The 22,990-nt window shown below is 45.1% G+C and overlaps 1 long non-coding RNA gene across 1 annotated transcript; it reads right to left on the reverse strand.

The window, feature by feature from the left end:
* Positions 1-4,079: 4,079 nt before the first annotated feature.
* On the reverse strand, positions 4,080-4,501 carry LOC122460544. The gene is made up of 2 exons (XR_006281913.1): positions 4,325-4,501; positions 4,080-4,189 (listed from the first exon to the last, which is right to left on the reverse strand). It is a non-coding gene; the product is annotated as an uncharacterized LOC122460544 (long non-coding RNA).
* Between the last annotated feature and the right edge of the window lie 18,489 nt (positions 4,502-22,990).

The following is a 22,990-nucleotide window of genomic DNA, read 5'->3' on the forward strand; positions in this document are numbered from 1 at the left end:
TCTGCTGCTGGGGCGGGGGAGAGGGGAAGCTTGTGTGCTGGGCGATGCCAGTTCGCAGCCCACCATGCCAATGCTGTTATGGTTTTGGTTTAACACAGAATCAGAGAAGCGAAAGGTGCAAGAGGCCTAGTAAGTCACTTAGTCCATTCCCTGCCCATGTTGGACAATTCCCTGCTGAAGATGCTGCCTGTTCAACTAGTTTTAAACCTCTCAGATGAAAGACTTTCTGCTCCTTCTTTCAGAGGGTTTCCCTCACTCTAGTGGATCTAACCAGGGTTTTCCTGTGTTGCCCACATACCAAGAGCTTAGCAAGCATGTTCTCCTTCCAGTGATCGGTGCGGCCCCCTTTTGGAGTTTCCATGCTCCTGGGATGCTGAACTGAGTGTGTAGGGGTCCTACCCCCTGGACTACAGCAACAATGGCTACCAGAGCCTCCGGATACCATTCCAAGCCTGCTTTGGGTCCAGGGTGGGGACTGAATACACTGGAAAATCCTACGAAAGCCAGTGTGGAGCTTTGGCCGGAATAATGTTTCTAGACAGTTTGCTGGGCCAGCAAGGAGCCAGGGCTGCCCAGCCCTCAGTGGGAGGGGACAGGCTGCCCCAGAGATCAGAGGACTGGTTTTGTTTCACTTTTGGGCTGGGAGCGGAGCAGCACCATCAGAGAAGCCTGTAATCGACTCTCCCTCCTCACAAAAGGGAAGACACTGAACTATTGTGGGATGGTGCATGACCGAGGAACGCCAGCCCTGTGGAGACCAGCGATGAGGGAGGCGGAGAACCCATTTGGTGCTGGCTACATAGGACCTCCAAGACCTCCCAGAGCTCCAGCCCAGGGATCCAGGAGAGGACCCTGCCCCACCCAAGACTGAAGACACTGTAAGGGATCCCCTTTCTTTTGTGTAAGCCAGCCAACATTCACAGCTTTGCAGCACTCATGTATTCTCAGCACCCCCCTCCCCTGAAAAAGTGCTAGGGAGGAAGCTGGGGGTTATTCACCCCATAAAGAAACCAGAACCCAACCCATATGAGCAGCAGGGAGAAGTTACTCTCAGGAGTAAGCACCAGCATGGAGGCTTGGGCCAGGCCTCGGGGGCAAGGTGACCAGGTGTCCCGCTTTGATAGGAATAGTCCCAATATTCAGGGCTTTATCTTGTAGGTGCCTATTACCCCCCACACTCACTGTCCCAATTTTTTCACACTTGTTCTCTGTTCACCCAGCTCAGGGGTGGGGCTATAATGGCATGTGTCCATTACACTGTAGGTGTGTGCACATCTCAGGCACCACTGCTGGAGCGTTTTCCCTAGCGATGCCCTTCAGGGTGACCACTCATGCTCCCTGGCTTCCCTTGTGCTCTGAGCTGAGGCAAGAGGAGCAAGCCCTTCCCATCATTCAGCTCCTTTTTATTATCTGTGGTTGGTGGTCAGAGAAAGTACTGGGCTAGCAGCCCTCATTCCTCTGTGAACACACAGGGTGTATAGTTAGTCACCTAGGTGTTAGCTAATGCTACTTGTTTGGTTCACATGGACACCTTTTCCTGTTCCTGGGCAACGAGGATCTTCTGTATGCATCAGTGGCATAGCTAGGAGTGAAATTGTAGGTGGGCCCCGACTTTTGGGTATATGGGCAATGATGGACTGCGCTAGCTCAAAAAGAACAGGAGGACATGTGGCACCTTAGAGACTAACAAATTTATTTTGGCATAAGCTTTCATGAGCTACAGCTCACTTCATCAGATGTATTGAAGTGAGCTGTAGCCTACAAAAGCTTATGCTCAAATAAATTTGTCAGTCTCTAAGGTGCCACAAGTCCTCCTGTTCTTTTTGCAGATACAGACTAACACAGCTGCTACTCTGAAACCTGTGCTAGCTCAGCGTCTCCACCAACACCACGCCCACTTCAGAGCCTGGGTGCCCCAGACACAGGGCTTCACCTGCTGAGCTGGGCAAATGCATGCCTCAGCTTGGGCACCCACAGCCAGCAGCTCCTCCAACGGACTCAGTTCCCCTCTCCGGGGGGGACCAGGTTCCTGCCCTTCGCCCCACGCATGCAGGGCTGGACACAGCGCTGCGCATTATTGAACCCGACAGGGACCCGGCGCAGCATCCTGCGTGCCCACTACCTCTCCTCAGAGCAGCTGCCAGTACGGGCCCAACCGTTCCCCCTCCAGTGGCGGAGAGGAGACGTGGTGGCCACCTCTCACCGTGCACAGGGTTGATTTCTGCCCAAAGATTCATTGTTCTGGAAATCTGGGTAAAAGCTGCTTCTGTGTGACTTTCAGTTGTTTCAAGTGTACAAGGAGATGGGGGTAGAAATAGTTTTCAGCACTATAAAATAAGTTTTGCTAGCTGTTTAAAACAAGCACCCTGCTGTAAGATTCCAAAAGGAGCATAAAGGTGAACTAGGACAGGAAATGAATCCCCATTGATGAGATGGATTCTCGCGTGTTCCAATATATTTGGTCTAATGTGACTGTATCTGAGCTTTCCAAACACATGTCGACTTGAGCAGCACATTTTGCATGGATATTTTACAAAGTTGATAACGTGTGCTGCGAGGGAGGACTGCAGTGCATGTCAGCATAACTAATCCGCTTGTGTAGTGAAACGTGTACTGAAGGTGTGGCTGGCCTGTGGTGTTGGCCTGAAGGAGGCATCAGCTCAGTTGCTCCTGGCCTTACAAGGTGGTGGGGGAAGCCATGAGCCGCTTTGTAAAGTGAACAGGAGCAAAGGTCTCCTTGCGGTCACTTGACTGTGCTCTGTTGGCTGTGACATGTGCAGGAGTGTGAGATGAGTCCCTCGTTGGTTCCCCATTGTGCTGAGTGCGCGGCAGGCGAAGTTCCATCCCACTGTGCAGCTCCTAAAGCTCATCAGAGAGGTGCTGCTTCCTGCAAACCTGCGAAAGTGCCTACCACAGGCTGCCCCACCTGCCCGAGTGTTACTCCAGCAGTTGTCAATGTGCTGCCCCCAGCGCAGCCCCCAGTCCTGCAGAGGGAAGCCCTTTGCCTCAGAGTTTCTTTCTCCATTGCTTTTAACCTACAGAATGGCACAGAATCCCTGGCTACATCCCCAGGTGGCCAGGCACACTAACATGCAGCTCTGGGTGAACAAGTCCCCTCCCTGCCTTAAACCTTGTGAGCTGCAGAGCTCCTAACCCTTTGAAAGCATGCCACATCTCTCCCAAATGCTTAGCTTCCCTTCATTTCCAAAGTTGATTGGTTCAGGGCTCAGGATTCTTCCCCATCCTTCCCTGTCACTTGTATCAGCACATAGCACAATCTGACAATAAATGCTGCTGAAATCCTACATTATATTGAAAATGTAACCGTGCTACATGAACATGCTATTATCACCTGAGAAAAAATTAATTCAGGCATAGGATTGACCACAAGTTACTGATACTCAGGACAGACTCACAAAGTGATTGTTTTAAAAAGTAGAATCTAGTGCTGATGCTAAATGCATAAGGAAGCCAACTCTGTGCCTTCTGAAGGGATAGTGCCAAGGGAAAAAAATGAATGCTGAATGAAGAGAAACAATCTCTTAGTGCAATTAAGAAAAGGAGTACTTGTGGCACCTTAGAGACTAACAAATTTATTTGAGCATAAGCTTTCGTGAGCTACAGCTCACTTCATCGGATGCATGTAGCTCACGAAAGCTTATGCTCAAATAAATTTGTTAGTCTCTAAGGTGCCACAAGTCCTCCTTTTCTTTTTGCGAATAAAGACTAACACGGCTGCTACTCTGAAACCTGTCATTAGTGCAATCAAGTATCACAGACTCATAGGACTGGAAGGGACCTTGAGAAGTGACGTAGTCTAGTCCCCGGATATGTGTGGTAATGTATATTTATTTTTTAAAAATCAATCAATAGGGGAACGGAAATGTTCTCTGCTCTTTGAGGGGAGATAAGTCTCAGTGAAGAAATAGTCTGACTTTCAGTTTATTCACATATCAGTTTGCTGCATCAGTCTGCCTGCTACACACCCATTCTTGGTGGCAATAGCATATTGTATGGAGATATTTCTTCCATTAATTCTTATGGGCTCAGTGATCTTACATGACTTACATCTGCATTGATTTACCAGCTATCTCTTTATTCCATTAGCAAGCATATTTTGCTTTTAATACAACTGACTCTAAATATTTCAGTAGCTCACAGTCCATTAAAATCAATTAGTATGAAATCTCTGTGGATGACAAAATGGGAAATTAAGTTATTAGTAAATCAGTCAGAGAACAGTGCAAGTATAGCAGAAGTGAATATTAATTAATCCTTGATATAAAATGTGTTTTTAAATATCATCTATCATTCAAATCAATACCTCTCTTCTATTTTCCACTGTCACTTCAGTCTTGCCTGGATTTAACTTGAGCTTGCTGGTCCTCATCCGGGCAGTGATTTCCTGTAGGCACTCTGACATCCTAGTAGTGGCCTGGTTTCATTCACAGAGAATGAGTTACAGAGCTGAGTATCTTCTGCATAGTGCTGGCGGCTGAACCCGGGGCATTTCGCTCCCTTGCCTAGTGACCGGATGCAGGTATTGACGAGAAGCGAGGATACTGTGGAAGCCTGTGGGAACCCTCATGTGCAGTGCAATTACCCATCTCTACTCTGTTATGCTGGAGAGGAATGATTGGAGCCACTCTAATACTAGGCCCATTTACTGCTACATCTTGTGAGCGGGTTAGCAATACCTTGTAGCCAACTGTGTCAAAGGCTGCAGAGAGGCCCAGCAGTGTGAGCAGGGAGATCTCACCTGCGTCCATGGCCATGAGGAGGTCGTGTGTTAGAGCCACTAGAACTGACTCTGTGCTTTTCCCTGGTCTGAACTCTGATCTGAGGCCTCCAGGATACTGCCCAGTGTCACACGGTGTTGGAGGATGGTGGGTGCTACTGCACAGCTAGGGGAGGTTGAAGACAGGATGGAGAGATCTTGAGGGCTGAGGGTCGGTTTCTGGAGGATTGGGCAAGCTGTTGCATTTTTCAAGATGTTTGGTAGTTGCACTTCTCAGAAGGAGGAATTGTCTATTGCCATTAGCAGTAACACAAACACATATATTATATTCAACACAATAATTATATTAAACAAGAGACAAATACAACAAAACAGGGTAAAATGCTATTTTTAGGGTCACCGGTGCCCACACTGAAAATACCCATGACTTGATGTAGCAAATGTAAAATTAGTGTCCTGTTGGTACGCGTACTTTGCTGGGGCCCTTGATGACCTATAACCACAAAATTCTTTTCTGCAGTGGTTTAGCAAGGTGGCTGACTGGGTTCAGTACAGCCCAAAGGACTCACATGTGGGAGAAGGTGGTAAACTTCTCCACAGGTATAATATGCAGGAGGTTATAAAATTGTTAAACTCTTACTCCCTGGCTTGAGGACACAGTTCAGGGAGTAGGGGGTCCCCAAAACAAATTACCTGACTAACTAACTAAAATATGGTTCACTCACAAACTCCATGAATGATCCTCAGGTTCGAAGATGACTCTGGACTTCTCGGTCACTGCACAGGGGCTGCTCTCTGCTGGCAGGGATCCTCATCAGGCAGGAATCAGGCTGCGTCTGTCCCAGGATTTCCGCTCACCACAAAGGGGTGCAGGGCTCAAGGTGTAGGCTACACAACTACACTAACATCCAAACTGTAGCCTCCTAGCCCAGCCTCCAGACTGACTCCAGCATGGCTTCTTCTCTTTTCTCAACTCCCTGGGAGAGCCTCTCACTCCCTATTGGTTGCTGGGTGGACTCTGAGTCTGCCTTGCCCCCCCCCCCTCCCTGCCAGGGACAGTGCCTCTCCCTGAGCTGCCAGCAGACAGAGCCCCAGGAATCTATATAATCTCCTTGGGGGTTACACTCTCCCTGTGCGAAAGTTCTTCCCATCCTAGGCAAGGGTCATTTAACCACAACACAAACAGGCAAGGTCCTTTCTATCAGGTAATAAGAGACATGGCTTAGTGGACAATAAATGTTATTTGCCAACAAGTAGGTACAGCCGTGCCCACATACAATATTAATTTAAAACAACATTAATTATGCTGTATTGTTGACTGATGGGTTACAAATGGTGCAGCTTCAGGGTTAAGTATTTGAGCTAGAGGAGGCCCAGATTTTTTTCTTTTTAACAGTTTTTACCTCATGTAACAGCTCATGAAACATAGGAGGTATTGGATAATAGGGGAAGAATTTCTCCTCACTGCTATTTTTTGAATGAGGATTATTTTCTCCAGAGGAGGTTAGAGACATCCCTGTCTGCCTCCTCGGCAGAGTTAAGTTGTGCAGTAAGGCTTTTTTCTGCAGGAATTTGCTTCCTTAGTTTGGAACGAGTAATGGGTTGACGGGAGGAACCACATTTACTATTGTTTTTTTCACCTATTAACTGCCCCACTGGCAAGAGGTTTTGGGGAATAGTTTTACAAACATTTTTTTATTTTTTATCCTAAGGCGGTATACAGGCAAGTCGGGTAGCTTATAAACTACTATATAGGAGTTTGCACTTCACCGGTTAGCTAATTTCTGCTTTTTAGTGAGACCTAGATTTTAGATTAAGACTCTGTCTTCTACCTGCAAATTATGTTCACAGACCCAACTATCATATCTCTGCTTGTTGGCAAGATTGCTTTTTTGGCTGCTTTGGAGGCCAGTTTGTAAGCTTCCCGCAAGTCACATCTAAGACTCTGAACATGCTGGAGATAAGTTGTTTTGCTATCTTCATCAGAGGATCTTCTAAAACATAAATTAATTGGTAGACTTGCTTCTTTCAGTGTCTTTACAGTGGATGCACAGTTGAAGGGATGGTTTCAATTTGTGAAGACAGGAAGATAGTTTTTCACTTGGCTGTTGGTAACAGGACTCAGAGTAGCAGCCGTGTTAGTCTGTATTCGCAAAAAGAAAAGGAGTACTTGTGGCACCTTAGAGACTAACAAATTTATTTGAGCATAAGCTTTCGTGAGCTACAGCTCACTTCATCGGGTGCATTTGGTGGAAAATACAGAGGGGAGATTTATAAAAACAGACTCCAACGAGAGACTGCTGAATTGGAATTAATTTGCAAACAACTGGATACAATTAACTTAGGCTTGAATAGAGACTGGGAATGGATGAGTCATTACACAAAGTAAAACTATTTCCCCATGTTATTTCTCCCCCCCACCCCACCCCCCACTGTTCCTCAGATGTTCTTGTTAACTGCTGGAAATAGCCTACCTTGCTTGTCGCCATGAAAGGTTTTCCTCCTACCCCCCCACCCCCGCTGCTGGTGATGGCTTATCTCAAGTGATCACTCTCCTTACAGTGTGTATGATAAAACCCATCGTTTCATGTTCTCTGTGTGTGTATATAAATCTCCCCTCTGTATTTTCCACCAAATGCATCCGATGAAGTGATGCATCCGATGAAGTGAGCTGTAGCTCACGAAAGCTTATGCTCAAATAAATTTGTTAGTCTCAAGGTGCCACAAGTACTCCTTTTCTTTTTGGTAACAGGACTGAAATTGAAAGTAGAGGTCTTTCCCTTGTTTCTAGACTTCTAAAGGCATGCTCCATCGCCAAGAGGTAGTTATTAACACTGGCAACAGGCTTGCTGGCTTTTAATGCACAGATTACATTCCCTGCAGGTCCTTGCAGGCTTTCTGCCACGCGTTTCCTTTTTTCAGCCTCACTACATTGCCATTCTGCATCATCTGATTTAGTTGATGCCTCTAGGTGTCATAGTCATCTTCCCCTACAGGCACTGGTTTAATGCATGAAAAGAACTTCAGCTTTCTATAAGGGCCCGATTCATATGCTGTCTTTATGGACTCCCCTATTGCTTGTTCCATACCAGAAATTATTTGGTCCATAGAACTGGGAGGAGGCACAGGACTACTTCCCAAAAGAGTCCTTAATTCAGTCATGGTCTTTCCTTCCTGCCTAAGGAAGTCCCCCAAGTTTGGACTGAAAATTGATAGTTTTAGATGGTTGGGCAGATGGGGAGGGAAAACGTGATTGTGCTTGTATAGTCACCTTCCATCCTTCCTTCTTTTCCTCAGATAGAATTACTTGGGGAGTCACTACAGTAGACAGTATAATCTTGCTCTTTTCAAGAAGGGATAATGTAGCTTCCCCTTTTGCTTGCATCTGACTCCGAACCCCACAGGTTCTCCATTCTCTAACATTAGCAATTTTATTTTCAATTTTTCCAACATCCTATTCAGTGGGTACATTAGTGAGCAGGAAGTGGCGTTTAGGGTCAGCTCCCTCCAGCTCACACCAAGTTACAAGCCTTTTCAGGTAATCCATACTGGGAATTTACTTAATTTCCCTGGAAGACAGCAGGGGTGTATGTAAGATCTGAGTTTTTTTGGATCCCGCCACCCACTCAGCAGAGGGTATCTTTTTTCCTATGAAATTATTTGGCTGTGCCTCCCCCCCTCCCCCGCTCCTTCCTGGCAGGGTCACCAGGCTAGATTGGGTGGAAAATTGTAAATACAGGGTAATCTCCACTTACTTGCCGGATAGTTGGAGACTTTCAAGAAATAACACAAACACACACAATATATTCAACACAATAATTATATTAAACGGGAGACAAATAGAAACATAGAATACCAGGGTTGGGAGGGACCTCAGGAGGTCATCTAGTCCAACCCCGGCTCAAAGCAGGACCAATCCCCAACTAAATCATCCCAACATAAACAGGGTAAAACACTATTTTTAGGGTCACCAGTGCCCACACTGAAAATACCCATGACTTGATGTAGCAAATGTAAAATTAGTGCCCCATTGGTACGTGTACTTTGCTGGGGCCCTTGATGACCTATTACCACAAAATTCTTCTCTGCTGTGGTTTAGAAGTGTGGGTGACTAGGTTCAGTACAGCCCAAAGTACTCACAAGTGGGAGAAGGTGATAAATTTCTCCACAGGTGTAACATGCAGCAGGTTATAAAATCCTCAAAACTTACTCCCTGGCTTGAGGACACAGTTCAGGGAGTAGGGGGTCCCCAAAACAAATTCCCTGACTGACTAAACGATGGTGCACTCACAAACTCCATGAATGGTTCTCAGGTTCAAAGATGACCCTGGACTCATCAGTCTCTGCAGAGGGGCTGCTCTCTGCTGGCAGGGAGCCTCCTCAGGCAGGAATCAGGCTGCGTCAGTCCCAGGATTTCCGCTCACCACAAAGGGTTGCAGGACTCAAGGTGTAGGTTACACAACTACACTAACGTCCAAACTGTAGCCTCCTAGCCCAGCCTCCAGTCACACTCACAGCAGGCAGCAGCCCTGGATTAGCAGACAGAGCAGAGCTGACCATGTGGTGACTGGTCTCACCTAGGGAGCTGGGGAGTGAACTCAGCCTGGCTGGGGAAGTTTCCCAGCAAACACTACAAATTGGGATTCATCAGTGGGGAAGGAAAAACCCAGCAGAGGGATCTGCTGTCAAGTCCCTAGAGGCCTGTTCTCAGGGGGAACCTTGCATGCTGGCCTGGGACTCCCCAGCTCCCCACACAGCCAGTCCTGCCCTTTTCCTAGCTGGCTCCAGACTGACTCCAGCATGGCTTCTCCCCTTTTCTCAGCTCCCTGGGAGGACCTCTTACTCCCTATTGGTCGCTGGGCAGACAATGAGTCTGCCATGGCTCCCCTTCCCTGCCAGGGACAATGTGCCTCTCCCTGAGCTGTCAGCAGACAGAGCCCCAGGAATCTATGAAATCTCCTTTGGGTTACACTATTCTTTCTACACATCAGGATGGTTTGTTCCTGCAACCTCAATAAGGATTTTTTAAAATACAGCCAGCTCTCCTGGACTTTTTTCCCCCAATGTTATTCTCCCAGGGGATCCTGCCCATCAGTTCCCTGAGGGAGTCAAAGTCTGCTTTTCTGAATTCCAGGGTCTGTATTCTGCTGCTCTCCTTTCTTCCCTGTGTCAGGATCCTGAACTCGACCATCTCATGGTCACTGCCTCCCAGGTTCCCATCCACTTTTGCTTCCCCTACTACTTCTTTCCGGTTTGTGAGCAGCAGGTCAAGAAGAGCTCTGCCCCTAGTTGGTTCCTCCAGCACTTGCACCAGGAAATTGTCCCCTACACTTTCCAAAAACTTCCTGGATTGTCTGTGCACCACTGTATTGCTCTCCCAGCAGATATCAGGGTGATTGAAGTCTCCCATGAGAACCAGGGCCTGTGATCTAGTAACTTCCGTTAGTTACTGGAAGAAAGCCTCATCTCCCTTGTCCAGTGGTCTATAGCAAACTCCCACCATGACATCACCCTTGTTGCTCACACTTCTAAACTTAATCCAGAGACTCTCAGGTTTTTCTGCAGTTTCATACAGGAACTCTGAGCAGTGATACTGCTCTCTTACATACAATGCAACTCCCCCACCTCTTCTGCCCTGTCTGTCCTTCCTGAACAATCACATCCTAATTCCTTGACTGTGCCAGGACTTCCAGTTCTCCCTGCTTGTTTCCCAGGCTTCTTGCATTTGTGTATAGGCACTTGAGATAACTTACTGTTTGTCCTGCTATATCAGTATGAGGCAGGAGTCCTCCCCTCTTGAGCTCTCCTGCTCATGCTTTTTCCCGGTATCCCACTTACCTCAGGGCTTTGGTCTCCTTCCCCTGGTGAACCTAGTTTAAAGCCCTCCTCACTAGGTGAGCCAGCATGCTTGCGAAGATGCTCTTCCTTCTTTTCGTTAGGTGGAGCCTGTCTCTGCCTAGCACTCCTCCTTCTTGGAACACCATCCCATGGTCAAAGAATCCAAAGCCTTCTCTCCGACACCACCTGTGTAGCCATTCGTTGACTTCCACGATTTGATGGTCTCTACCTAGGCCTTTTCCTTCCACGGGGAGGATGGACGAGAACACAACTTGCCCCTCAAACTCCTTTATCCTTCTTCCCAGGGCCACATAGTCTTCAGTGATGCGCTCAAGGTCATTCTTTGCAGTATCATTGGTGCCCACGTGGAGAAGCAGGAAGGGGTAGCGATCCGAGGGCTTGATGAGTCTCGGCAATCTCTACGTCACATCGTGAATCCTAGCTTCTGGCAAGCAGCAGACTTCTCAGTTTTCCCGGTTGGGGCGGCCAATAGATGACTCAGTTCCCCTGAGGAGAGAGTCCCCGACCACCACCACCCGCCTCCTCCTCTTGGGAGCTGTGCTTGTGGAACCCCCATCCCTAGGACAGTGCATCTCATTCCTTCCAATTGGTGGAGTCTCTTTCTGTTCCCTTCCCTGAGATGTATCATCTAGTCCACTCTCTGCATTAATACCTGTGGAGAGAACATGAAAATGGTTGCTTACCTGTATCTGTGTTACTGGTACATGGACGCTCCCCTTTCTTCTTCTGGATGTCACATGCTGCCACATTTCTTCACCGTCCTCCTGTCTCTGCTGTGCAGCCAGTTCTGAATCTTCAAAACATTGTGCCCGTAGAAGCATATCCTGACGTCTGTCCAGGAAATCTTCAGTTTCTCTTATGCAACGCAGGGTCGATACTTGTTTCTCCAGACCTTGAAACTTCTCTTCCAATATGGAGACCAGCTTGCATGCCAGGAGTGAGGCTGGTCCTTCATCTCCTATTACGGGTCGTCAAGGAAGGGTGTGAGTATGTTAGGTTAAGGTACTTATAATATAAATGTTACCACCAGGAGCTTTGAAATTCTTTTACTGTTTTGCAGTTATAAGTTTCATAGTATTTATTATTCTTTTGTTAATCTCAATCAAGTTTTTGTCAGTTTGATATTGTCCTCAGTGTAAGTGTTTTTGCCAAGCACCCCAAGAGTCCTCTCCAGATATAGAACTCTTTGAGTTCTTGAACCCTGTAGTCTAAATTGGACAAGAACCTACAAATCTTCTGGTCGGATGCGATCAGTGGCGAGCGATAACTAACCCATCAAATTCAGGTCAACAGCAGATGACAGAACAAGAAGCAATGGTCTCAAGTTGTAGTGGGGGAGGTCTAGGCTGGATATTAGGAAACACTGTTTCACTAGGAGGGTGGTGAAGCACTGGAATGGGTTTCCTCGGGAGGTGGTGGAATCTCCTTCCTTAGAGTTTTTAAGGCCCCGCTTGACAAAGCTTTGGCTGGGATGATTTAGTTGGGGTTGGTCCTGCTTTGAGCAGGGGGTTGACTAGATGCCCTCCTGAGGTCCCTTCCAGCCCTGATATTCTATGATTCTTCTTCCTGAAGGGGTCTTTTGTTTTGATTTAGAGGGGTTAAAAAGGACAGGTCAGATGCAATGGCCACTGTGCATGAGGGGCTCAGGAGACTGCTCCACAACACCAACTAGTCTCTCAGCATTATTGTCCATTTCTCCTGTTTCTCCTACTATCCATATTCTAGTTATTGGTTCATGTTGTGTGTGTGTGTGTGTGTAACAGTGAGGGACTGTCATCTTATATAAGTTCAAACTAGACTGTAGGTGGAGTTAGTTAAATTCATCTGTTAGCGATCTACAGTGTAATATAAAAGTTTGTTTGTTCCACTCACCAGCATATGGTGCTTAATTGTCTCTAGAATAAATCAGTTGTAATTACTGCATAGGTTTCAGGTTTCACTATGTCTCTGCTGCCTAATTAATTAATCATGCATTTGTGCATGAGCCACCGTGATTTACCAGTGTAGGAAGTATTCAAATTAGCTGACCACGGGGAAAAATCTTTGCTGCAAGGGCTGGTTGAACTATGCTATTTTGAAGATATGCAGACTCTTATCCTGTACCAGCCCCATGTTTATTGGGACAGGAATATTTTACTTCCCTTTAGGAGTCTGATTTCTATATCTTTATGATGAACTGAAGTGACATTGAGAGAAAGGCTACTTTTATCAGTGCAAACATCTTGTTTTTCAGTATTGGGCAGTTCTGGCTATTGAATGAGCTGAGAACTCTAAGATCTTGTCATCTCCACAACAAAATTGCAACAGTTGAACATAAATAAGTTATCAGATCATTGCAAACCACTGTTTGGATGCACTTTTATTTTAGTTTGACTTTTCAGGTTAGTCCGAACTTTTTCCTACTTGACTTAAACTAAACTGCAGTAAATCTGGTTTAAAATTAATTAAAAGTGTCTGAACTAAGATTAGTACTGGTTTGCCTAACTCCATTTACTATCCAACATTTAGTTAAACCAGTGTGACTTTCTCATTTGGACCCCTCTGGAGACAGACTGGGCCAACCTAGCCCCTTTATCTCTTTCAGCAAGAGTAGGTGAAACCCCAGTGATTCTGTGCTATGGAATGACAGGTTTCAGAGTTAGTTTTTGTTAGTCTCTAAGGTGCCACAAGTACTCCTTTCCTTTGTGCTATGGAATATGGATGTGGAGATGGTGCCTCTGCAGCATTTTCCCCACATGACTTTATTTTGGGGGCTGCTGTCTTCTCCATTTTCACCTCTCTCCTGTTTTCATAACATTTGCACTCTGGCTTCTGGTAAAATTTGGAAAATTCTGCTTGTCCAAGAAATCCATGAAAAAGTCACCCATTCAAATCATTTCTGTTAGCTTGAAATTTGAACAGACTGACACTTATAAAGATTAAAATGAAAGCACTGCATCACTAGAGATCTTTGGGAATTTTCTGCCTAAACATTTTTTTTGATGGAAAATGAGGATTTGTCAAAACCAAAATGCTTTCACAGAAACATTACAGTTGCAACAAACATCTGCTGAAACTGGGTGGGTTCCGTCAGAAACCACCCAGCTCACCTGGTGGGCTTCTGGGGATCATGTGCTTCCAGGGTCTGTGGTTCCAGGCCACCTCCACCATGTGGACTGCCCCAGGGTTGGGGACCCCAGGGCCTCCAGCTCCCAGATTCGTGGCAGTGATCTGGGGAGCCTCAGCTCAAGACGGGGCACTCAGGATTTCCAGGCTCCCTGTACCACCTAGGGGGACTCCCCCGGCTCTGGGTGACACCCATGGAGTCAAGGCAGATTGATGCTCTGTTTAGTTTTTTTTAAAAAAATGACTAGAAATATTTTTATTTCTCTTACATGATATTAAAGGATTTCCCTTCTGGAAATTTCAAAATTTCCAATTTGTTCCAAGAAGAATCTTTTTTTGAAATGTGAGACTCTTCAGTGGGACAGAAATTCTGATTTGCGCCCCGCTCTCTTTATCATGATGTATGAAGATCAGAGCCACCGATGGCACATTCCGCCTTTTGCCTAGTACAGGCATACCATGCAGCCATATCGGCCAAGCCCCTGTGTATAGCAGGACACAGCAGTGATGAAGGCTATTGAGCCGTAGCCTGGAAGGGCGCACCCTGCCCCTTGTCCCCAGGCAGGCCCCTGAACCAAAGCCCACTTCCTCAGCCTCTGCCCCTGGGGGAAGAATTGGGCCTTCGGTTCAGTCTCGACAAAAGTGGGTCTCAGACTGGGGTCTCTTCAGCGTGCTGGAAATAGGAACAAGGGTTCACATTAGGCAAAAATAAAGGACAGGAGAAAGCATAAAGATAGAAATGATGTGTCAGATGGCGCCTCTGGCTAGGGAGCTGGCCGGGGGCCCAGCAGTGGTGGCTCTGCCCGGGGAGCTGCCCGGCGTTCCGGCGGTGGCTCTATCCAGAGAGCAGCCAGGGGCCCAGCGGCTGCAGTTCTGTCTAGGGAATGGCCTTGTGGGATTTTTAACTTCACCTTAGAGAATTTCCAGTCAGTGGAGAAGAGGATTTATTTTTATCACTGTAGTTTTCCTCTGAATTGAGCAAACTGTTACTTGCAGCAGTTGTCTCTTCTTTATGCAGACAGTGAGTTTTGCAGATGATCAGCGCTCTGTAGGAGCCAGGTATTAATATTCTTATTCACAGCCAACCAAAACTAACACTTCTCAGGTAGCAAATATTCCAGTGTAATAGTGGCAAGTTTGTGTCTACTTGATACACACCCAAATTCCACTGGAATCAAACAGCTAGCAATCTTATGCAAACATACACCAATGATCTCCGGTACTACCCCATGCATGCTTGTGGGAGAGGCCAGTGCAATACAGAAATCAGGCAAGTTTTCAGCGACTGGTTGAAGGCCACCCATCAGGTATTTAATTGTATTAAACAGTGTTGACTAATTATGTCAAGCAGTTACAGCTAATTATCTGGAGTGAGTTTAACTAGATTGCATTTTATAATCGTTTCAGTTTGCTAGAAAATATAATGCGCTTACACAAGGCAGCCTGGGGTATTGAAATAGCTTAACACACCCACGCACGCCCACTCAGTCCCAACCTGGCCCCTCTCTCTCTGTGAGAAATTATCACTGTAATTTCAGAGAAGAACCTTCCCATTTGAGATGGACTCCAGGAGACCCAGCAGCGAGCAGGGCCAGGAACACAATGCCCTGCTGCCTTGAATTCAGCCCATTCGCATAAGTCACATTCACAGAACTGCTGTGATCAATCCATGCCACCCCTGTGACGCGGATCTTTGTCCCTCCAGTGCAGAGAACTCCTGGGGCATCCACCCTAACACAGGTCACAGACCCACATGTCTGAAGGCAAATAATCACTTGACACCACCCCATCAGGTGGCTTCACAAAGACTATGCAATGCCTTTGCTGAGCAAGCTAATCAACAAGCTAGACTGCATAGCATTGCTCAACCAGCACTCCTGGGGCTGCAGGGTGAACTGGCCAGCAGAGCTCAGGTCTCCGTTCCCACCAACCCCAGGAGGTTCTTGTACTGACAAATGAGGCCTTTTCACTCCATCTTGTTCTTTTGCTCATCTCAGAATTGATAACAGCTGGTGTGCAACTATTACAAACTATGAGACAGCTGCTCAGATGCACAGTCACGAACTCTGGTGTAGACTCAGAGTCTCTCAGTACTGTGAAAGCAGTTACAAAGAAGGAATCAGATTTCTCCAGTCTGCTACGAGAGTAGTCCTGGAGCAAATCCTGTGTGTGGCTGGTGTGTTTCCCCGCACAGCAGGCTACCTCTCTGCCAGGTGTTCGTACACAGAGCAGGGGAACATATGTCAGTGGCTTCCATTGTGGGGATGTATGCCCTGTGGTCAGGGATCTCCATTCTGCGGTTAAACTATTATGGCACTGTAGGCGGTACAGCTCTCACTGCTAGACTGGTGCTTCCTCCTGGACATGCTGGGGATTAGCTAGAGGCCGACACCCTCATCCGTGGTCTGCATACCGGCATTCTGTGTCTGTTCCTAGAACCGCAGCACCATCTTTGCAGCCTAGCCCTCCGACTGAGTATCTGAGTATCCCCCTTCTGGGGAGGGAGGGTATCTCTGTCCAACAGTCCAGCCTCTTCCACAGTGGTGAGTGGGAGGGGCCTGGGCTCGCCCAATACTCTGGGCCCCAACCCCAGGACCCTGTAAATAGCAGCTTCCTGCTGCTCTTCTGTAACCTCTTTCAATGCTGCTCTATTTCCCTGGGACACTTGCCCAGGATTTTCTTCGCCCTCAACTCAGGGACTCAGCTGCTCTGTCCCATAGCCAGCCAGGAGTTCCCTCCTGCTCCCCGCATATTTCAACAAAAAAATTGAGCCTGACAATCTAGCCAGCTTTCTATCCACCTTATTGTCCATTCATCCAGCCCATACTTCTTTAACTTGCTGGCAAGAATACTGTGGGAGACAGTATCAAAAGCTTTGCTAAAGTGAAGGAACAACATGTCCACTGCTTTCCTCCTATCCACGGAGCCAGTTATCTCATCATAGAAGGCAATTAGATTAATCAGGCATGACTTGCTCTTGGTGAATCCATGCTGACTGTTCCTGATCACTTTCCTCTCCTCTAAGTGCTTCAGAATTGATTCCTTGAGGACCTGCTCCATGATTTTTCCGGGGACTAAGGTAAGGCTGACTAGCCTGTAGTTCCCTGGATTCTCTTTCTTCCCTTTTAAAAATATGGGCACTATATTTGGCTTTTCCCAATTGTCTGGGACCTCCCCTGATAGTCATGAATTTTTAAAGATAAAGGCCAATGGCTCTGCAATCACATCAGACAACTCCGTAATAGTCCTTAACCTGTTCTTTCACCACTGAGGGATCCAAGCAGATGTCAGGGTGATTGAAGTCCCCCATTAGAACTAGGGCCTGTGATCTGGAAACATCAGTTAGTTGTCCGAAGAAAGCATCATCTACCTCATCCTTCTGATCCGGTGGTCTATAGCACATGCCAACCACGACATCACCCCATGTTGCTCTCACCTCTAAACTTAACCGAAAGACTCTCAACAGGCTTTTCTCCAGTTTCATATTGGAGCTCTGAGCAATCAGACCGCTCTCTTACATACAATGCAACTCCTCTATCTTTCCTTCCATACCTGTCCTTCCTGAACAGTTTATACCCATCCATGACAGTGCTCCAGTCATGTGAACTGCTCCACCAAGTTTCTGTTAGTCCAATCACATCATAGTTCCTTGATTGTGCCAGGACTTCCAATTTTTCCTGCTTGTTTCCCAGGCTTCTTGCATTCATGTACATGCACCTAAGATAACTATCCAATTGCCCTTCTTTCTCAGTATGAATCAGGAGGCTTCCCATCTTGTACCCTCCTCCTAGTTTCAGAGTAGCAGCCATATTAGTCCGTATTCATAAAAAGAAAAGGAGTACTTGTGGCACTAACAAATTTATTTGAGCATAAGCTTTCGTGAGCTACAGATTGACAGAGTGAGATGGGTATCTAGAAGTCACCTACTATAGGACAGGTCCAACAAGGAAAATAACAGAACACCACTGGCCATCACATACAGCCCCCAGCTAAAACCTCCCCAGCACATCATCAACGATCTACAAACTATCCTGGAAAATGATTCCTCACTCTTACAGACCTTGGGAGACAGGCCAGTCCTCCCTTACAGACAACCCCCTAACCTGAAGCAAATACTCACCAGCAAATACACACCACAGCACAGAAACACTAATCAAGGAACCAATCCTGGTAACAAACCCCATTGCGTACTCTCTCCCCGTATCTACTCTAGTGAAACCATCAGAGGACCCAACCACATGAGCCACACCATCAGGGGCTCATTCACCTGCACATCTACTAATGTGATATATGCCAACATGTGCCAGCAATGCCCCTCTGCCATGTACATTGGGCAAACTGGACAGTCTCTACGTAAAAAAATAAATGGACACAAATCAGATATCAGAAATGGTAACATACAAAAGCCAGTAGGAGAACACTTCAACCTCCCTGGACATTCTATGACAGATTTAAAAGTAGCCATCCTTCAACAAAAAAAACCCCTTCAAAAACAGACTTCAAAGAGAAGCTTCAGAGCTACAATTCATTTGCCATTAATTTGGGCTTGAATAGGGACTGGGAGTGGCTGGCTCACTACAAAAGCAATTTTCCCTTTCTTGGTATTGACACTTCCTCATCTATTATTGGCAGTGGACTACATCCACCCTAATTGAATTGGCCTTGTCTTTACTGGTTCTCCACTTATAAGGTAACTCTCTTTTCTTCATGTGTCAGTATATTTATGCCTGTATCTGTAATTTTCACTCCATGCATCTGAAGAAGTGGGTTTTTACCCATGAAAGGTTATGCCCAAATAAATCTGTTAGTCTTTAAGGTGACACCAGACTCCTTGTTGTTTTTGTGGATACAGACTATACCGGCTACCTCTCTGATACTTGACACCCGTCTATGCCTGTATGGGTTAGGACCCCATCACAGGCACAATTAATTAATGTATGAAGTTAAAGAAGCTTGGAAAAACCTGCATGCACAGTATGAAAACTAGCCCACTCTTAATTGAAAAGTGCACAGTTCTCTTTTAAGTGGACTCTAAAAACAATGTTCACTGAAAGCGTCTATAAGATTTTTTCCCCCCAATAAATTACTCTCCTCCCTGAAAGTGCAACATTTGAGTTGTGTATGGGAAACGAAGACACTACAACAAACTCCCTCCTCCTGCCCCAATCAAATCTCTCTGCAGCTACTTCCAGTGTCAAAAACCTTGTTGTTGCCTTGGTCATCTCTCTCCTTGATTACTGTTTACAAGTCCTTTTTACATTGAGCCAACCCGAGTATTGCTATTAAAATGATCTTCCTTGCCTGCCACTCTGCTGACCATGTCATTCCCTCTCTGAATTCCATCTCTGCTTTCATTTTATTCCTTCTCTCGATGTGCCTTCCTAATCCTCTGTCCTTACTGTTTTCCTTCATTCCACTCTTAGGAATATAGAAATTGCTAGACTGGAGCGGACTAACAGTCCATCCAGTTCAGTATCCTGTCATTGACATTGGTCGCAGTACCAGTTGCTTTAGAAGAGGGTACAAGAAACCCTGAACAGACAACAAAGCAATAAGCTACATAAGTAAAAAAAATTCATAAATTGACCTTTGTTTGATTTACCCCTGAGTCATGACAACTTATATCCCTGCGACATTTTCTAATGTTACATAGCTAATGTAACAGTGGATCTAATTCTTTCTGGATTCCTCCTAAGCCTTTAGCCTTAATAGTATCCTATGGCTGTGAGTTCCACAGGCTAATTGTATAATGCACAAAGAACTATTTTATCTTGTCTTTGTGTCTTATTGCTCCCCCCCTCTAATGCTTGGAACATACAGTGATCCTTCTTATTTTGCTCTCTTTACCAAGATTGAGCTATACCTTCCCCTACCTGAACTATTCTCTTGTGTCTTGTTTTAGTCTCTATTTATCCATCTTTGATTGCAAATTATTATTACAGCAAGGAACTGAATTTTACCCTGTGTTTAAGTGTCATGTGCATTTATTTATAACACTATATATATTATTAACACATACTGATTATTAATAATATTCTGAATTAATAACTGCATCCCAACATTTCTGGTTTGCTGTATGGACTTGTACAGAACATTGACTAAGATACTATAAGAAGCTATTTTTAAATGCTATAAGAAACATATATGTATTTTTACACAAGCATGTTCTTAGTTGCTTTCTCTTTACAACATTAAAATTCATCAAAATAAGATACATACATTTACAATTGTTATGCTGGTGTAAAACTTCTGAATTAAAGTAATTTATTTCTATGTCAAATAAATCCTAGTGGCAATTCTAATCCTCTTCCCTGCAAATGACATTAGAAACAGTAGCATTTATATTTCATTGGTGAAGATGTTAGAATTGTAACATGATAATGAAATGGGGAAACATTTTTAAATCATCACTTTTAGCAAAGATGCAATTTTAAAACCATTTCTCTCCCTCTCAACGAATTGCTGCTAAGAATAAGAGAAGTGAATTTAGCACAAACACTTAAGCTATGTCTGCACTACAGACCTAATAGCAGCACAACTGTACTGCTACAGCTATGCCACTGGAAGGTCTCCCATGTAGCTGCTCAATGCCTATATGTATAAAATGATGGGGTAAAACGGCTCAAGAATGAGATCTTTAACTAATTGTGAATAGTTCTCTGAAAATATCCACTCAGGGTGCAGTGGCAGTCAAAAAAGTGAACAGAATCTTGGAAATCATTAAGAAAGGAATAGATAATAAGATAGAAAATATAATATTGCCTCTATATAAATCCATGGGACTCCATATCTTGAATACTGTGTGCAGATATGGTCACCCCATCTCAAAAAAGATATATTGGAATTGGAAAAGTTTCAGAACAGGGCAACAAAAATGATGAGGGGTATAGAGCATCTCCCATATGAGGAGAGATTAATAATTCTGGGACTTTTGAGCTTGGAAAAAAAACAACTAAGGGTGTGTATGATAGAGATCTATATAATCATGACTGGTGTGGAGAAAGTAAATGAGGGAGTGTTATTTATCCCTTCTCATAACACAAGAACTAGGGGCTCCCAAATGAAATTAATAGGCAGCAGGTTTAAAACAAAGAAAAGGAAGTATTTTTTTCATATAATGTACGGTCAGTCCATGGAACTCCTTGCCACAGGATGTTGTGAAGGCCAGGACTATAACAGGATTAAAAAAAGAACTAGATAAATTCATGGAGGGTAGGTCTATGAATGGCTATTAGCCAGGATAGGCAGGGATGGTGTCCCTAGCCTCTGTTTGCCAGAAGTTGGAAATGAGTGACAGAGAATGGGTCACTTGATTACCTGCTATGTTCATTCCCCCTGGGGCATCTGGCATTGGCCATTTTCAGATGACAGGATACTGGGCGAGATGGATCTTTGGTCTGACCCAGTATGGCCAGTCTTATATTCTTATGTGGGTTGCTTCACCCATCTGTGAGCCCCATTGTGACTGTCCGCCTTTGACTGGGCCATGGCTCCTAAAAGAGAGGCCTAGCTGAATCCATGTCTGTACAGGGACATCCAGGAAGATTCATCCTTCATAAGGTTCAGTTACAGTGAACTAGGCCCACTTTACTCCTGAATGTGAGCATCCACATGTTTAACATGCTTTGATTTGTGCACATTGACTTTACACCTTTAGTTACTTTGCCTTAATTTCCTGTGTCCCTGAGTACACATGGCCTCTCTTTTAAAGACTTGTACCCATAACAAAGTTGATTCGTCACAATAGGGGAATCCCAATGAGAACGCCCTCTGAGGCAATCATCCCTATCAGCTGTAGACCAAGCTGGATGAGCAAGCATCTTAGAGAGGTGATTAAGAAGAAGCAGAAAGCATACAAGGAGTGGAAGATGGGAGGAATCAGCAAGGAAAGCTACCTTATTGAGGTCAGAACATGTAGGGATAAAGTGAGACAGGCTAAAAGTCGAGTTGAGTTGGACCTTGCAAAGGGAATTAAAACCAATAGTAAAAGGTTCTATAGCCATATAAATAAGAAGAAAACTAAGAAAGAAGAAGTGGGGCCGCTAAACACTGAGGATGGAGTGGAGGTTAAAGATAATCTAGGCATGGCCCAATATCTAAACAAATACTTTGCCTCAGTCTTTAATATGGCTAAAGAGGATCTTGGAGATAATGGTAGCATGAACAATGGGAATGAGGATATGGAGGTAGATATTACCATATCGGAGGTAGAAGCGAAACTCAAACAGCTTAATGGGACTAAATCGGGGGGCCCAGATAACCTTCATCCAAGAATATTAAAGTAATTGGCACCTGAAATTGCAAGCCCATTAGCAAGAATTTTTAATGAATCTGTAAACTCAGGAGTTGTACCGAATGATTGGAGAATTGCTAATATAGTTCCTATTTTTAAGAAAGGAAAAAAAAGTGATCCGGGTAACTACAGGCCAGTTAGTTTGACATCTGTAGTATGCAAGGTCCTGGAAAAAATTTTGAAGGAGAAATTAGTTAAGGACATTGAAGTCAATGGTAAATGGGACAAAATACAACATGGTTTTACAAAAGGTAGATCGTGCCAAACCAACCTGATCTCCTTCTTTGAAAAAGTAACAGATCTTTTAGATAAAGGAAACACCGTGGATCTAATTTACCTAGATTTCAGTAAGGCATTCGATACTGTGCCACATGGGGAATTATTGGTTAAATTGGAAAAGATGGGGATCAATATGAACATCAAAAGGTGGATAAGGAATTGGTTAAAGGGGAGACTGCAACGGGTCCTACTGAAAGGCGAACTGTCAGGCTGGAGGGAGGTTACCAGTGTAGTTCCTCAGGGATCAGTTTTGGGACCAATCTTATTTAATCTTTTTATTACTGACCTTGGCACAAAAAGTGGGCGTGTGCTCATAAAGTTTGCAGATGATACAAAGGTGGGAGGTATTGCCAATTCAGAGAAGGATCGGGATATTATACAGGAGGATCTGGATGACTTTGTAAACTGGAGTAATAGTAATAGGATGAAATTTAATAGTGAGAAGTGTAAGGTTATGCATTTAGGGATTAATAACAAGAATTTTAGTTATAAGTTGGGGACGCATCAATTAGAAGTAACTGAGGAGGAGAAGGACCTTGGAGTATTGGTTGATCATAGGATGACTATGAGCTGCCAATGTGATATGGCTGTGAAAAAAGCTAATGCGGTTTTGGGATGCATCAGGAGAGGCATTTCCAGTAGGGATAAGGAGGTTTTAGTACCGTTATACAAGGCACTGGTGAGACCTCACCTAGAATACTGTGTGCAGTTCTGGT

This window comes from Dermochelys coriacea, chromosome 6 (genome assembly GCF_009764565.3).
Source record: "Dermochelys coriacea isolate rDerCor1 chromosome 6, rDerCor1.pri.v4, whole genome shotgun sequence".
NCBI classification, from domain to species: Eukaryota; Metazoa; Chordata; order Testudines; family Dermochelyidae; genus Dermochelys; species Dermochelys coriacea.